At 41.4% G+C, this 15,392-nt stretch overlaps 2 protein-coding genes across 2 annotated transcripts in view; one reads left to right on the top strand and one right to left on the bottom strand.

Moving 5' to 3' along the window:
• Positions 1 to 15,392, bottom strand: part of LOC309719662 (uncharacterized protein) — a 206,192-nt gene that overhangs the window by 170,583 nt on the left and 20,217 nt on the right. The window lies entirely within an intron of this gene.
• The window catches only part of npffr1l2 (neuropeptide FF receptor 1 like 2), a 107,534-nt gene continuing 103,068 nt past the window's right edge, over positions 10,927 to 15,392 (top strand). Inside the window, exon 1 of the mRNA XM_082555968.1 lies at positions 10,927 to 13,292. The gene's annotated coding sequence lies outside the window, so the exon portion shown is untranslated. The remainder of the gene's footprint in view (positions 13,293 to 15,392) is intronic.

Here is a 15,392-nt window from a genome sequence, read left to right as displayed (position 1 = left end):
TAATAACCAACGGTGCAATAGACTTCAATACTTGAAATATGCAATTCCCTTGTGTTCTTATTCCTATTTATTCTATTTATCCCTTTTGTATACTTTTTATTTATATATGTCTCTATATTTATATATGTGTATATATGGTATTCTGCTCACATTCTGTAACTTCTGTTGGTGCTGTGCTATTTGGAAACCGAATTTCCCAGAGAAATCCACCCGAGAGATTAATAAAGTTCTATCTTATCTTATCTTATCTTATCTTATCTTATCTTATCTTATCTTATCTTAAAGTCCCAAAATAACATCAATTTAGAACAAAGACTTCTGTCATAATGGGAGTCGTCTCTTCTGATATAACAATGTTTTCACTCATATGATACAAGGTGTCAGTAAGCATGTCAGTAACATGTTAACATGACTTGTACAATGACAATATTGCAACTCTGCTGGGCTAACACATTAGCAATATTACAAAATATGCCAGCCTTAAAGTATAATACTGTGCAGACACCACAGCTGGAGTGGCCATCGGCTGATAGTGATTTTTCGTTTTTATGGTCTGATGTTGTTTTTCCCCTCTCTTTTTTTTGTAACGGTATAAACAATGAAAGGTGGTGGATTGGCCAATTGGTCATGATCGACTCTGGGCTTGACCAATTACAGCTGAGGAGGTCGGATGTACCCTCCCCTTTGCTTGGGCAATGGCTCTGAAAGAAAATGAAGAAGAAAATGGAAAACAAATAACGGAAAGGAGGTGCAGAAAAATTTAGGGCCAAAAAGAAACAAGCCCTTCAGACAGAGGCTGCTAAATGTGTGGTTATGGTGGAGCTTCCACAGATTCAGTAAGATTAGCAAGTGGTGGAGGCCAGCATGTGGATGAGGGAGAAGGGAGGCAGGAGGAGAGACCTGAGATGGCCGCTGTTCCCGTGGGGAGGAGAAACTGAACTTCAGGTAACAAGTTATGAACTGCAGCCTGTCTATTTATTTTATCTATTACCACCCGAAGCTGAACACCAGCAGTGCAGTTGTGATGAGGGTGTATAGCTGTAAAGATGGCACCAAGATGGCACCAACAAATGGCAAAGAACGCCATTTGTTGTTCTGCTTTGTGTGTCTGGGATTTGCAAGGCAGACTGACACCAGCACATTTATAACAGGCATGATTGACTGGCGACATGTACATCTGTGCACAGAGGAGCATGAAAAGAGCACTACACATCAGACCTGTGCTGAAGGTTTTTTCTTAAGGTGCTCAAAAGGCAACATGAGCAGTTTGTTTGCTTGCAGTCAGGTGTCAGCTCATAGAGCACAAGTAAAAAAGAGACGGCAAGTTTTAGAGCCCATAGAGCAGGGGTAGGCAACCTTTCTGTTGATGAGTACAATCTAAAATTTCCTCAGAAGTCAGTGTACCATATGACTGCATTAGCAATAAATTTAATAACACTCTATATTAACAGTTACACACTATATAGAACAACTTTATAGAATTATATTTGTTCGCAGATGTTGGCAGCTATCAGCGAATAGTTATCAGCTATTTTGAAACAAAAGAAAAAACACTTTTTATCCATAACAGCAAATGAACTGTACAACAGAAAATGCAAATGCTATTGACGTTCTCCTCACAACAATGATAAGAAAAATGAACTGGGCCAATATGGCATGTTTGTTAATACAGAGATACATGTTAATGTGATCTCTGGTCTCCCACTCAGAGACACACTTACATGGCCTGTAAATGGCCTGTATTTATATAGCGCTTTACTAGTCCCTAAGGACCCCAAAGCGCTTTACATATCCAGTCATCCACCCATTCACACACACATTCACACACTGGTGATGGCAGCTACATTGTAGCCACAGCCACCCTGTGGCGCACTGACAGAGGCAAGTGTCCAGCATTCAGACGGTTACCTGAGGACACTCATGTGAGAGAAAATCTGCTCACACAGATATGTAGAGCCAAATACTGTCAATAAGGCCTCTGCAGTTAAACTTGTCAGGTAGTGATGTCCAGCAGGCAAAAATGCAAGCTCCATGAACACGCACAGCTATGGATTCCAGCTGCGTTTGTAGTTCTGCAAACTTTGACCCCCACAGAGTCAAGGTTTTTATTTCAATCCACTGCATTTCGATGTTGCATTAACTCAGCCAGTTAATGTGAGACAAATCCAGCTGCTCATTAAAGCTTTCTGGTTTGATCAGAAAAGAAAACATTGGTCCATAGACTTGAAAGTCCCGAAAACACATTGTGAATTCTGACTCGAGTGTTCGGATGTATCCATGTATTTATGTTGTGCTGATGCTGCGCACACTGCGTGTCAGAATGTGGAAATTTTAACATCGCTTGAAAAAACTGCCAGCTAGCAACGTCCCTCTCTGTCACGGCGAGTGGGATAAGCCGTGTGAAAATAATAAATGAGGGAGGATCCAAGCGCAGGCAGTCGTGAGGGTGTGAAGGTGGTTTATTGAGCACGAAATAAATATGGACAAACAGCAAACGGAGCACGAACTAAACTAGACTGGAAAATAACTAAACTACAAAGCACAAACCTGAATGAGAACGAGCAGAGGAGAATGACGATGGACAGCAGGGAGAACACACGGGTGAGACATGGTAGATACACAGACTTTCAAAGTAAAACAGGAAACTGAACAGACGTGGACTAAACTAGGGGATACAGTGACAGAAATCAAACCCAAGAGAATCAAAACACATCATGAAAACAAAGATAACTAATACAAACAGAAAAACACTGAGTCCACAGACTCAGGACCGTGACACTCTCATCGGTAGGCTAAGTTATTTTTAGCCAATTACAAGTTGAATCTGGTAGTTGGGGTTGTTAGCTAAGATACCATCAGAAGCGGCACAATTAATGTGTTTATGCGAGCTAATTTGTGATGTGCACCGCTGGCCCGGCCATTTATTTTTTAATGCACCTTCTCAGATTAACTCACTGCGTGTCGTGCCCAGGGCTGGACTGGGACAAAAAAATCAGCCCGGGCATTTTGACTAGAGACCGGCCCCCCAAGTATTATAGGAAAAGCCACAAAGCCTTTGAATGAAAACAGATGCTGTTGTGACAGTGATGTACACTGTTTTGTTGGTATATGTATGATTTCTATACATGTTACATCAGATAAAAACTTTGGTTGTAAGATTCAGATAATTATTTATTAAAAGCCAGACATTTTAAATGAGAATAAGAAAGAAAAGTATTTCTTTGTGCCCCCCTTTCCCTGTTAATGCCCTACATGGCCCCCTGGCAACACTTTGCTAGACCCGCCCCTGCACAGTTACCAGCTGTCAGCTGTGTAAAAAAGGATCCTGGTGTTATTTGTCTCTCAGAAACAGTTCATAACTTCCCTTCAACTCATTCATGTCACCTAAAAGGTAAACCTGTTTCTCCATCACCTGTTCAGCTCTGATGATTCAGTAAGGACATCTCCTGGTTTCATCTTCATGTTTCCCTCTCACCAGATAACCAAACCGACATCATGACCAGCAGCTTTACAGCTGTGGCTCCAAACATCAGCTGACACTAGAAATTAATATTAAATAAATTCTAATAACAGCTGATCAAGCTTAAACGTACCGCTGTTGTTTAGCGCGACATCCGCTGGTTTCCTCTTTCTGGCGCAAAGTGGGCGATAAACAAACAAGAGAGAAAAGCCGATCAGCTGATCATTGATCAGTTTCATGATTGAAGTAGCAACAGGAGAGGGAGGGGAGAGAATGAGAGGAGAAGAGGCAGCTGCAACGTAAAGACACATAAAAACTCCAGCTTTGTGTCTTTTTCTGTCAGGGTCGGACGGTGCCCCGACTGGTCGACCTGCCGGTGTGTATATATGTGTCTGTGTTTCCTCCCTCGGTCTGTATTTTCCCTTCGGCTTCGCTGTGGTGTTTACGGAGGTCACCTAGCAACAAAATCTACGTGTACGTGTGGATGTAACAGAAAAACAAACAAACATCTTTATAGTTTAATTATTTACTGTGTAGTTGTTTTTCCCTTTGTAATAATATTCAACATCGCTATCAATACATTTTTCAAGTAAATGCCTCTTTGTCCAAAATGGGTTTAAAAACATAAACAACTGTGGGATACTGTTTATCCGTGATTTGGACAGGAGGAACAAACTTTGTCAGGATCAGCCTGATATTATTTGTTTCCCACTGTAACTTTACTGTATAAGAGCTAAGATCTCCAAAATTTCAGGAGTAGTTAGTCTTTGTGTTTGTGAACTCAAAATCAACAATGTACGTTTAGCCAGATCAGAACAGTTTCTCTTCCTAGTAACAAAATCGCAACATGTGTCCTCCAATTTGACAGCAGAGCTACAGTAAATAACCTTTAGTCAGAACTGAAAAGTTTTGCTGGACAGTGGGAAAGGCTTAAGACAACACATGAAGATGACTACAGGACCAGAAGAGCAAAGGACGAAGAATGGGACGAAGAAAGTGGAATTGTGACCAAAAGCTATGATTCTTGCAAAAATTGCAGACTGTGCAGCTATCAAATTCTCAGGCAGTTCAACATGCTGTCTGATGCCTGTCGTCTCCTTGGGCTGTACCTGCTGACCCTCTCCTCACTTGCCTGTGAAAGAACATTGTCTACACTCAAGTTCATTAAAAGCAGACTCCGAAGCAGCTGTCTGCAAACAGGCTGGAGATGTTTATGCTGATGGAAACTGATAAGGACATTCTCATATCATTGGACTCCGACATGATCATTGAAGTAAATTAAAGCGGTGTAAACACATTTTTTACTGCTTAAACATTTATTTATAATATTAACTATTGGCAAATAGAACTAAATGCATTATTATATTAATATGAATAATAAGTTGAATATCTATTTTCATACAAATTATCGCCCACTTGTATGTCTCTGTCCTGAGACATAGTGGATCTCAAATTGATTTTAATATAATTTAGCTTACTGAAAGCTTGCACCACCTACAGTTATAGGCAGTGTGCGTATATATGCAGAGCAAAAAAAATCTCTGTTTATGTGGTTTATAGTGATAATGTATTGTTAATACTAAATAAGCACTGTATAGAATAAATAAAAAGTTCCTAAGGGGCCTCCTGCAATTAGACAAGTTATCAACATAGAAGAAGTCACCTTCTTTTTCAAATATCTGTGGTTCAGTGTCATGTTTGTGGGTGTTGGGAGATGGGGTGGGACAGATAAGCCTAAGCCAAAGGTTTGATCTTTGTATCCTGGTAGCAGGTCAGCAGATAAGTGATTTAATATAGATATGTACAAAGGGTCTGTCTGCACTGACTCCATGTTGGCTAAAATAACACAAACACATTATTTTCTGTTAGAAACCAAGAACACTAACTAATACTAGGAAAGTAAAGCAGTTTCTTTCATGGATGTCGGTGTAAGTTTTTTTCCACCCATCTCTCTTTCCTTCTTGAAAACCAGACTTAACTTCTAATGGAGCCATCCTGCCGTCTTACCCCTCTAGTGCTCAGCATAAGGTAGGACACCTGGACCAAACCGGGGAGGATTTGGGGTCAAAACAAGAACTAATGCTAAAAAGAAAAAAAAAACGTTTAGTAAGTGTGACGTAATTATTTTATGGTGATAGGTTTATCATTTTCAAACGTCCAACTAGCCACCCTCACTTTAAATTAGAGGCACACCCAATTTGAATTTGCTGAGGTGCTGTGTAGCTGACATACACTGTTACACTGTATATGTTTACTGTTACATTTGGGATTTTCATTGCTGAACACATTCCAGAGTTTGAATACTTACTTCCTGCTGTTTATCTGTTTGACTTGTTTCACGACCATGTATAATTATTCAAACCTTTGCAGATGAGAGTATCTCCTCCTCCATTTCCTTATGCCTTGTGTTACAAATACACATCATACACAAAGAACCCAGATAAAAGACTCTGTCAGACAGCCTATGCTGTGATGTACTGGGATGTTTTAAAAAAAGATTAGAGGATTCAAATCGTCCTACATGCTCCTGCAGATCTGAAATCAAATAGTGTGGTGCTAAAAGACTGTCACAAAAACATTTTTTAAAAATGTTCTCCTATGTAAAAATAGTCAGATCCCAGGTAATAGATAGGGAGCCTTAGAATGGTGTAAACACCACAGAGAAAGGAGCCTGTCCTCTATGCACAGACTGCCTAATGGTACCAGTACAGAAATCTTTTTCTCCAATAGCCTAAAGGTTTGAAGCAAACGTTAAGCATTAAATTGTCATATATATCAAAGTTAAAGGAAAGGATTTTGAAGGACCCCTATATCATGACCATTTGAGGATTTTTCTAAGGCTACAAGATAAGTAAAGACATTCTTTAAATGTTTTAAGAACATGGAAAGTAACGTCGTTCTGAAATGTTATTGGAACATACAATACTGTGCAAAAGTCTTAAGGCACCCATCATTTCTTTATGTTTTGCTTCCAAGGAGCCGGACTTTCTCGTAGGTTTTAGAACAGTCATAAGCAATAGTCCTTCAGGCTTTCTGAAGATCTTTCAGTTTTATTCTTTGGACTTTGACTGCTTTTTAACTCATTTCCAGGTCTTGGACCTGACCATGCTGTTTTTAAAAAACAAAATAAAATAAATAACACTAATCTATGAATCATTAAGCATAGAAATGACAACTAACTCGTGAGCTAAACCAGTGTTGTGTCTACACATAGAAAATACCTTAGCACAGAACCAATTTTAAGCTCTATCTTCAGACACATTTTAAAAAGCCTATTTATAGCAGATGAGCAGTATCTGAAAAAAACAAAACAAACAAACCCTCAAAGACCTGACTGAAGACCTGAGATCCATGTGGTCCTTCAATTGATCCATCTACTGTTGAGAGCCTCGTTAGAAATAGACTGCATTGGGGGGTGGACTGAGAAGAACTGGGCTGAGAATCAGTGGCTGTCGGTCATATGGAGCGATGAATGATAATTTTTAAGTCACTATCAGTCATGTAATGACCTCCACAGAAGAAACATCAAGAACCTCGACATTGTTGAAGCAGTGATGGAGTCAACTTGACACTGAACGGAACGAAAGACAGAAAAATCCAATAAGAACTTTGAATGTCCTTCAAGAGCTGACTATTCAGTATCTTCAATCCATTTATTAGATTATCATCATAACACCACTGACAAGCCTTATTTAGTCTTCTTTGAAAACTTATTTTCGCTCAGTGAAGCATATTTTACACTGTAGCACTCCTGTGATTCATTTTGCTAACCAGTGAAGGCAGACATCAAACACTGTTACTGAAGGCAGTTCTTTCACACAACAACTCAAAAATGTTCCTAATGATGTGAAACATATATCCCATATATCCCAGCAATCTGAAGGTTGACAGCATTTTATCAGAAACAGTATGATTCACCGCTGTTTGGTGATGGAATTACAATAAGGGAACCAGGACAAAGTCGTAATGCTGATGTCGGATGACTCATTTATTTTTTCTTCAATTTTCCTCCAATTTTCTTCCATTACCTTCACTGTGCTGTAATAAACTCAAAGACTATAAGTACAATGCAAATGAAGTACAGGGTGGGTCATTTATATGGATACACCGTAATAACATGGGAATGGCTGGTGATATTAAAGTCCTGTTTGTGGCACATTTCGTATATGTGAGGGGGCAAACTCCTCAAGATGGGTGGTGACCATGGTGACCATTTAGAAGTCGGCCATCTTGGATACAACTTTTGTTTTTTCAATACTTATTGGTAATGTCACAAGAAAAACAATGGTGTGCTTGGTTTGCCAGATGCTGTTGGTTGGTTGAAATGCCTGCTATATGATCAGCTGTGCAGAGTGATTCATCCTGAAGGTAACTGATAAAAAAATGTGTCATGGTTAGAAATTATGTCTCACCTGGCTTGGTGTTAAGAGACAAAAGGTCTTCCTTCCTATCGTCATTGGACTCCACTTTGCTATGCAACTTCATTAGAGTTTAATCACTAAATAGTTCCTTTAAATAATATCTTCTTTTTTAAATATATTATTGTCCTGAAGTGATCACTGAGGTGATTGAATACGTTAAATTCTGAGCACTAACCTGGTCAAATTACAAATTACTCATCAGGGGGCCATTTGTTTTGTGTTTACTTGGTTAGATAAGTGGAATTAGTTTTTCCTGGGTGCTGAGTGCGGTACTGTACAGCAAATTAAACACACCCAGAGTGTCTTTCTCTTGCTCGATGGCTTATTTTGCTTTTGACTCGTTTTGTGTTGTTTATCAGCTTGGATGATCGAAGTCTGAAAAATCAAGGCATGTGGGCAATTTAACAATTTAGGCATTTAACAAACAGCAGCCTCAGTATTGTTAAGTTATTTATATGGGGAAAATATAAAGAGGTTAAACATGAAAAGAATTAAAGTGATGCAGACAAACCAAGGATATGAGTGGGTGTGAGAGGAAGCGCATGATAAATGCTCTTCAAGTGTTTTATTAGTAAGAGCAGAAAAGTGGAAATACAGGTCTTGTCTCAGGGTCATATATTCATCTGTACTGAACAATAAAATTGCTGTGAAAGTTTCTTTTTGTTGCGAACATGAAAAACAAAAGGGATACGGCTTAATCTAAAAGGTCTGTATTTCTCACTGAGGGTCATCAGAAAAACACGTAGAAATTAGACACTACTGAAAGAATTTAGACCCTCCTAATGCTCTCATTGGCTTGTCCAACTCCAGACCTCGAGGGCCGGTGTCCTGCAGCTTTTTAAATATCATCCTGGGACTACACACCTGAATCAAATGATTAGTTCAGGCCTCTGGAGAATTTCAATAAATGTTGAGGAGGTAATTTAGCCATTTGAATCAGCTGAGATGGATCAAGGACACATCTAAAACCTGCAGGACACCGGCCCTCCAGGCCTGGGTTTGGACACCACTGATTTAAGCAGACCCAGAAGCAGATAACACAAGGAGACATGAACTTAGTAACAAAAGACAAGCTGTTTATTAAGGCGAAACACGAAGGTACAAAATAGGGCACCCAAAAACAAAGTCTAAACCCAAACTAGGAAAAAAACTAACAGGACAGGGACAGTGGAAAAACTAGGGACTGGGAACACGGAGGAGATAAACAGACGACCTGACAATGAACAAAGGAAGACTGAGGACTTAAATACACAAAGGGCAATGAGGGAAGTGGAAACGTGGGAAACACAGTTGATACAAATGAACATGACGCCACAGGGGAGTAGAACTAAATACACTGAAAATGGACAACAAGACTATCAAAATAAAACAGGAAACACAGATGTAGACTGACACATGAGCTTGACACAGCAGGAAATGCAGATGAGAGAGGGAGCGGGAGAACATGAGATAGACATGACCAACAGGAGAGAGATGGAATGACCCACGGGAAGGAGAGACAAGCAGCTCAACAGGACAAAATGGAAACAGAAATATAACTAAACAATAAAGGGAACTCGATACTCAAAAAACAAATCAAAACCCACAACCCAAATATTACAACCACAAACTCAAAAGGTGTCAAATAACCCAGAACCTTGATGTGGTGAAAAATTGCTTAGTCTTCTGCAAACCAGGTTAGGTTTGCAGCATTAGTTACCATGACGATGTACCTTGGTAAGAAGTGAACCACCTATGTAGTACAGAAAACCCAGATGAGACGAAACCCTGATTCGTAGCAGGCCTCAGGCTTTTTGATCAGTCCACTGAGCTGACAAAGTTCGGCTTTGTGACATGAAACAGAGGCTTCCCCGTTAAAAACAAACAAAAACAAACAAAGAGCTGATCCAATTAGGATCACAGCTGAACAAAATGATCAGCCAGTCAGTTCCATGGTGGTGTCTCTCTTATTAAAAGAAAGTTACATTCAGCTGCTGAACAGGTGGTTGTCACAGCAGGTACTGCAGCACAGCATGTTTGATTTGCAGATTTTTATGCTGGATGCCCTTCCTGACACAACCCTAAATTGTTTTCTGTCTCCTGCTGGGATCAAACTGGTTATTTTTTGCTTGTAAGGCACATATGTAAACCCCTACACAGGTCCTTTTATTATTCTTGTGTTCTGGTAGGTATTTTGCAACATTTGTTAGTTTAATGTGCTCTCAGCTCTATGAGTGGCTGCCTAATAAAAATGCAATTATTATTAGATTTCATCATCATCTTCATCTAACGTAAGTGTTCCTAATTGTAGTTTTTAGCCACCCAAAAGGGGTATATTCCTTCCTTCACTTGTCTTTTTATTAAGTATGAACTCTCCTTGACATCTTTCCTTCGCTGTCATGAATTTTGCCAAAGAAATGTGATAAAGAAAAGGATCCAGGAAGTATTTTTTCACTACTCACTCCACATCACGTCTCTGTCTAAAAGATTTATCTCTTACCATCTAATTTTTTAATAGAAAACTATGTTCCACGTGAGACACTTTCATTTTCTGTCTTCAGTTAGTTATAATTTTCTGAAATGCTTTTAATGCCTCTTCTGCCCTCAGCTGAATGTCTCTATCCAGCTTATGCAGAGAGCAAAGAGGACTCACAACCACTAGCACTTTACATAGCCTCTGTAGAAATTACCCACATATCTCACTTATCGTAACTGCACTACTGTATAGTTTTGTGTAAATGATCATTCTGTACATACGATAATTTTTAATCCTACAACTGTTTACAACTTGCATAGTTCCCATTTCTGTATATCTGTATATCTCATATTTCTGTAAAGTTATTTATTTCATATTCTGTATAGTTTTTCATATTTATATCCTGTTCATAGCCTGTACATAGCTTGTACTCACCACAGCCTGTACATATAATTATAGCATATTCATAACATACTTCATACTGTGTACATTATAACATACCATAATAGACCCATTTGTGTAATATACTTACATATCTATATTATTGCTAATATATATTGTAATATATCTATATCATGGCTAAAGCACTTCTGGATGGATGCAAACTGTTAGGATGCCTGGGTCGTTGACCCAGGGTTTTTGAGTATTATTATTATTATTTATAATTTCTAGTCTTTGGTTTCTTTGTTAGAGTTCTGTCTTTTGGTTTATGTCTCTGTCTTCTCTAGTTGCTCTGTCTCCCCTGTCAGCTGTATCCCCTTGTCTAGTTCGTGTCTCTGTGTATCCTTAGTTGTTATATCCCCGTGTCCAGTCAGTGTCTGTGTCTGCCCTGGTCCCACGTCTCTGTTCCCTCTGTTGCAGTGCGTGCGAGTCTGTGTCTTTAGTTTAGTCTGTGCCATGTTTCCTGTTTTATTTTGAAGGTCCTTGTCTGAGGTTAATGCATCTGGTTTTGCTTCCCCTTGTCTCGTTAGGCCTGATTTGCCCCAGCTGTGTTTCCCTCCTGTTACCCATTCCCTGATTGCTCCCTCTGTGTATTTAAGCCCTGTGTTTCTCTGTGTCTGTGTTGCGATCTACCATTTACCTAGCTGTGTGTTCTGTCAGTCCTCTGGTTTAAAGTTTATTTTGATTTTTTCCAGTTATGTTATATTTTGAGTTTTATGTGAGAGATACACATATTGACGGGGCCAGGTTATGTTAAAAAGTATAAATTGTTATACTTTGTTCATTGGTTCAAAGGTACCCCACACTTCTTTTTTGTTTGCTTGTTTGTTCTGGTATATTTTTCATTTGAACTGTTAATAATAATAATAATAATAATAATAATGGATACTTTATTGATCCCCATGGGGAAATTACTTGTTTTTCTCTGCATTTGACCCATTCACTCAGTGAAGCAGTGGGCAGCCCACTAAGCAGGCGCCCGGGGAGCAGTGTGTAGGGACGGTACCTTGCTCAGGGGTACCTCAGGGTAGCCGTTAAGTGGATTCGAACCACCGACCTTCCGATCATGGGGCGACCACTTTACCTACTGAGCTATCCCTGCCAGTGTACTCATATTTACAAGATGGCATTGAACGCCCCATTGGTGTGTCAGGAAAACTCTTTTGTACGTATGTTCCCTGAAGGGGATTGGAGTCGTTCTTTTTCCACCGCAGCAAAGGGCTAGGAGTTGGAGAGGAGCTGCTGTATGTTTTTGTTATGATCTGATTGTGAAATAAAGCATATGCAGTGAGAAAGCAACTCCAGGAGTCATCCCTGCCTTAAAGCTGCAACATTTACATTAAAGCTGTTTTGAGTTCACGACTGTCTCTGGAGTCTGCACCTTGGGTCCTATTCCTGTCTGCACACAGCCACTCATAACAGAAGATCGCAACCAGAACATGGACCCTGCAGACTCTTTTTTTCTCAGAGTTCAACGGCGAGATGATGTGGATGGTGAGTCTGCTCGACCGCATTGCCCAGTGACAGGATTTACGGACTATGGCAGTCGGGCTAAGTGCAGTAGATGCCATCATTCGCCATAACCCTCAGCTTTCTCAGTTTGCTAAGGACACTAAGTTGGACGGCACCATTACTGCCTGGAGAGAGCAAGTCAAGGCTGGTGAGCTTGCTCTCTCACTCACTACATCTTCCCCACCGCTGCCCCAGGACAACACACACTCTCCACCTGTCTCAACATTGCCACGGACTTCCTCTCCCTCCCCACACCAGCCGGGTTCTCATTCGCCTGCGTTTTTCCTGGCAGCTATGTGGTCGGACGATGAAGAGGTCTCCGTTTCTCCGCCAGTTTCAGTTCCCTCATTCAGAAGGAAACGACGCCACCGTCGCTCCTCTCCTCAATCTTCTGTTCTGCCACCTGTTGTTCCCGCTGGGGGTTCTGGAGAACCGCTTCAGCCGTCTCTTCCTGCTGGGGGGTCCGAGGAACCGCTTCAGCCGTCTGTTCCAGCCCGTTCTCACTCCCGAGGCGTAACATGTCGACGTCTTGTCACGTCCCGCGGCGTTCCTGAGGAACGTGAAAGGAGACCTTCGGCGTTCTTATGGTACGCGGCGGGTTATGGCTGGAATCCAGTGCAATGACGCTCCCGCGGTAATGGACGTTCCAGCCCTGTATTCCAGCCCTAAACCTAACCTTATCCCTAGCTGTAACCATAACCTTATTCCCAGTGTTGGGACTAACGCGTTATTAAGTAACGCGTTACAGTAACTACGTTATTATTGTGGTAACGAGCACGGTAACTAGTTATTATGCCAAAATCAGGAACGCATTAGTTGTTACTGGGATTTTGATAGGGTCGTTACTCGTTACTCGTTACTTCGTGTGGTGGCTATCGCGGAGCTTCCACAGATTCAGTAACATTAGCAAGTGGTGGAGGCCAGCAGGTGGAGGAGGGAAAGGGGACGCAGGAGGAAAAGAGACCCGAGGCGGCCGCCGGTCCAAGTGTGAACTGAACTTCAGGTAAGAAGTTATGACCTGCAGTCTCTCTGGGTCAGATATGAACCAAGTTTAGGTGGAGTTTATTTTCGTTATTCTGACTTTTTCCGTACTGCGTGCTAGCTAGCATGACGGAGTTTCTACACAGCTGGGTGGGTGCTATGAAGTTAATGATGTTTAACTTTATTTTGTTCATAAGTTATTAGAGTTGCCAACCGTCCCGTCTGGTATTCAGAGAAAATATTACTCGTTTCTTATTGAGGTGAAAAGGAACAGTTTGTCCCGTAATTCAGCTACAATGAAAAAAGGCACAAAGCTGGAGTTTTTCTGTGTCTTTGCTGCACAGCTGCCTCTTCTTCTCTCATCCTCTCCCCCCTCCCTCTCCCGTTTCTACTTCAATCATGAAAACTGATCAATGATCAGCTGATCGGCTCTTGTTTATCGCCCACTTTGCGCCGAAAGAGGAAACCAGCGGATGTCACGCTAAACAACAGCAGCATGTTTAAGCTTGATCAGCTGTTGTTAGAATTTATTTAATATTAATTTCTAGTATCAGCTGATGTTTGCTGGAGCCACAGCTGCAAAAAAGCTGCTGGTCATGATATGGTTTGGTTATCTGGTGAGAGGGAAACATGAAGATGAAACCAGGAGATGTCCTTACTGAATCATCAGAGCTGAACAGGTGATGGAGAAACAGGTTTACCTTTTAGGTGACATGAATGAGTTGAAGGGAAGTTATGAACTGTTTCTGAGAGACAAATAACACCAGGATCCTTTTTTAGGTAGCTGACAGCTGGTAACTGTGCAGGTGCGGATCTAGCAAAGTGTTGCCAGGGGGGCATGTAGGGCATTAACAGGGAGAGGGGGGCACAAAGAAATACTTTTCTTTGTTATTCTCATTTAAAATGTCTCGCTTTTAAAAAATAATTATCTGAATCTTACAACAAACGATTGATAGATTGATGCATATATACCATCAAAACAGTGAACATCACTGTCACAACAGTGTTTGTTTTCATTCAAAGGCTTTATGATTTTTCCTATAATGTCAAAATGCCCGGGACGATTTTCTGTCCCAGTCCAGCCCTGTATGCAGCTCATCTGCAGTCTGGTGTTGCCTACATCTTCCTATTCAGAAGGCAGAATTTCTGAGTTCTGAGTACAATCGAAAGCACCACGACTGCGGTTTTTGTGTTGGATGTAAAAGGCGCACATGACGCTGTGACGTAGGCTAGAATCATGGCAGCAGTCAATGACGGTCCAGGCGTGGGATTTCTCTCGTGGAAATATGCACATTATCTTTTCCTTTCTATTGGTAGGTGGCACAGTGCACTTGTGGCAAGTAAGCAAGCTAGAAGACTGGCAAAGTTATGGAAGAAACACATTAACAAGAGAATTCTGAGTAAAACCAAAGTTACTTTCCCTAGTAACTAGTTACTTTGGAAGTAACTGAGTTACTTTTGAGAGAAGTAACTAGTAATGTAACCAAGTTACTATTTTAAAGTAACTTACCCAACACTGCTTATTCCTGATCTTAACCAGGACTATAATGATGTTAAATAGCGTGTTTCTAAGCGATTTGAAGAAAAAGAGCGAACATGTGTAGATGGAGTCCAGACGGTTCTCATATTTCCTCTTTTTTCCGAGGTCGTCATTTAGGAACGTGGTGGGTAGCCGAAAACGTAATATGTTGACGATTTGTCACCTAGCGTCAAATGTTATGCTTTGGGAGTGTGAACGTGTTGTCTGTTCCCACTGGAGGGCCCGAGGAGCCCGTTCAGCCACCAGTCTCCGCTGGAGGGCCCGAGGGGCCTGTTCAGCCACCAGTCTCTGCTGGAGGGTCCGAGGGGCCCGTTCAGCCTCTTGCCTCGTCAGCTGGGGGTCTGGGAGGACCCAGCCAGCACATCTCAGTGTCTGCTGACGGTTGTGGCGAGGCCATTCAGCCACCACCGGCTCGACCGCCTGCAACCTCAACATCCACGCCGCCCGCAGCATCTGCTTCCGCTTGGTCCGGTCCAGCCTCTGCAGCTCCGCCTGGTCCAGCCTCAGCCTCTGCAGCTCCACCTGGTCCAGCCTCAGAGTGTTCAGCTTCGTGTGTGCCTGAGGTCCCCATGCCGTCTGGGC

This window comes from Aulonocara stuartgranti (assembly GCF_965226115.1).
Source record: "Aulonocara stuartgranti genome assembly, chromosome: 12".
NCBI classification, from domain to species: domain Eukaryota; kingdom Metazoa; phylum Chordata; class Actinopteri; order Cichliformes; family Cichlidae; genus Aulonocara; species Aulonocara stuartgranti.
Note: the sequence above shows the minus strand (reverse complement) of the source record. Positions and strands in the feature narration are given on the sequence as shown.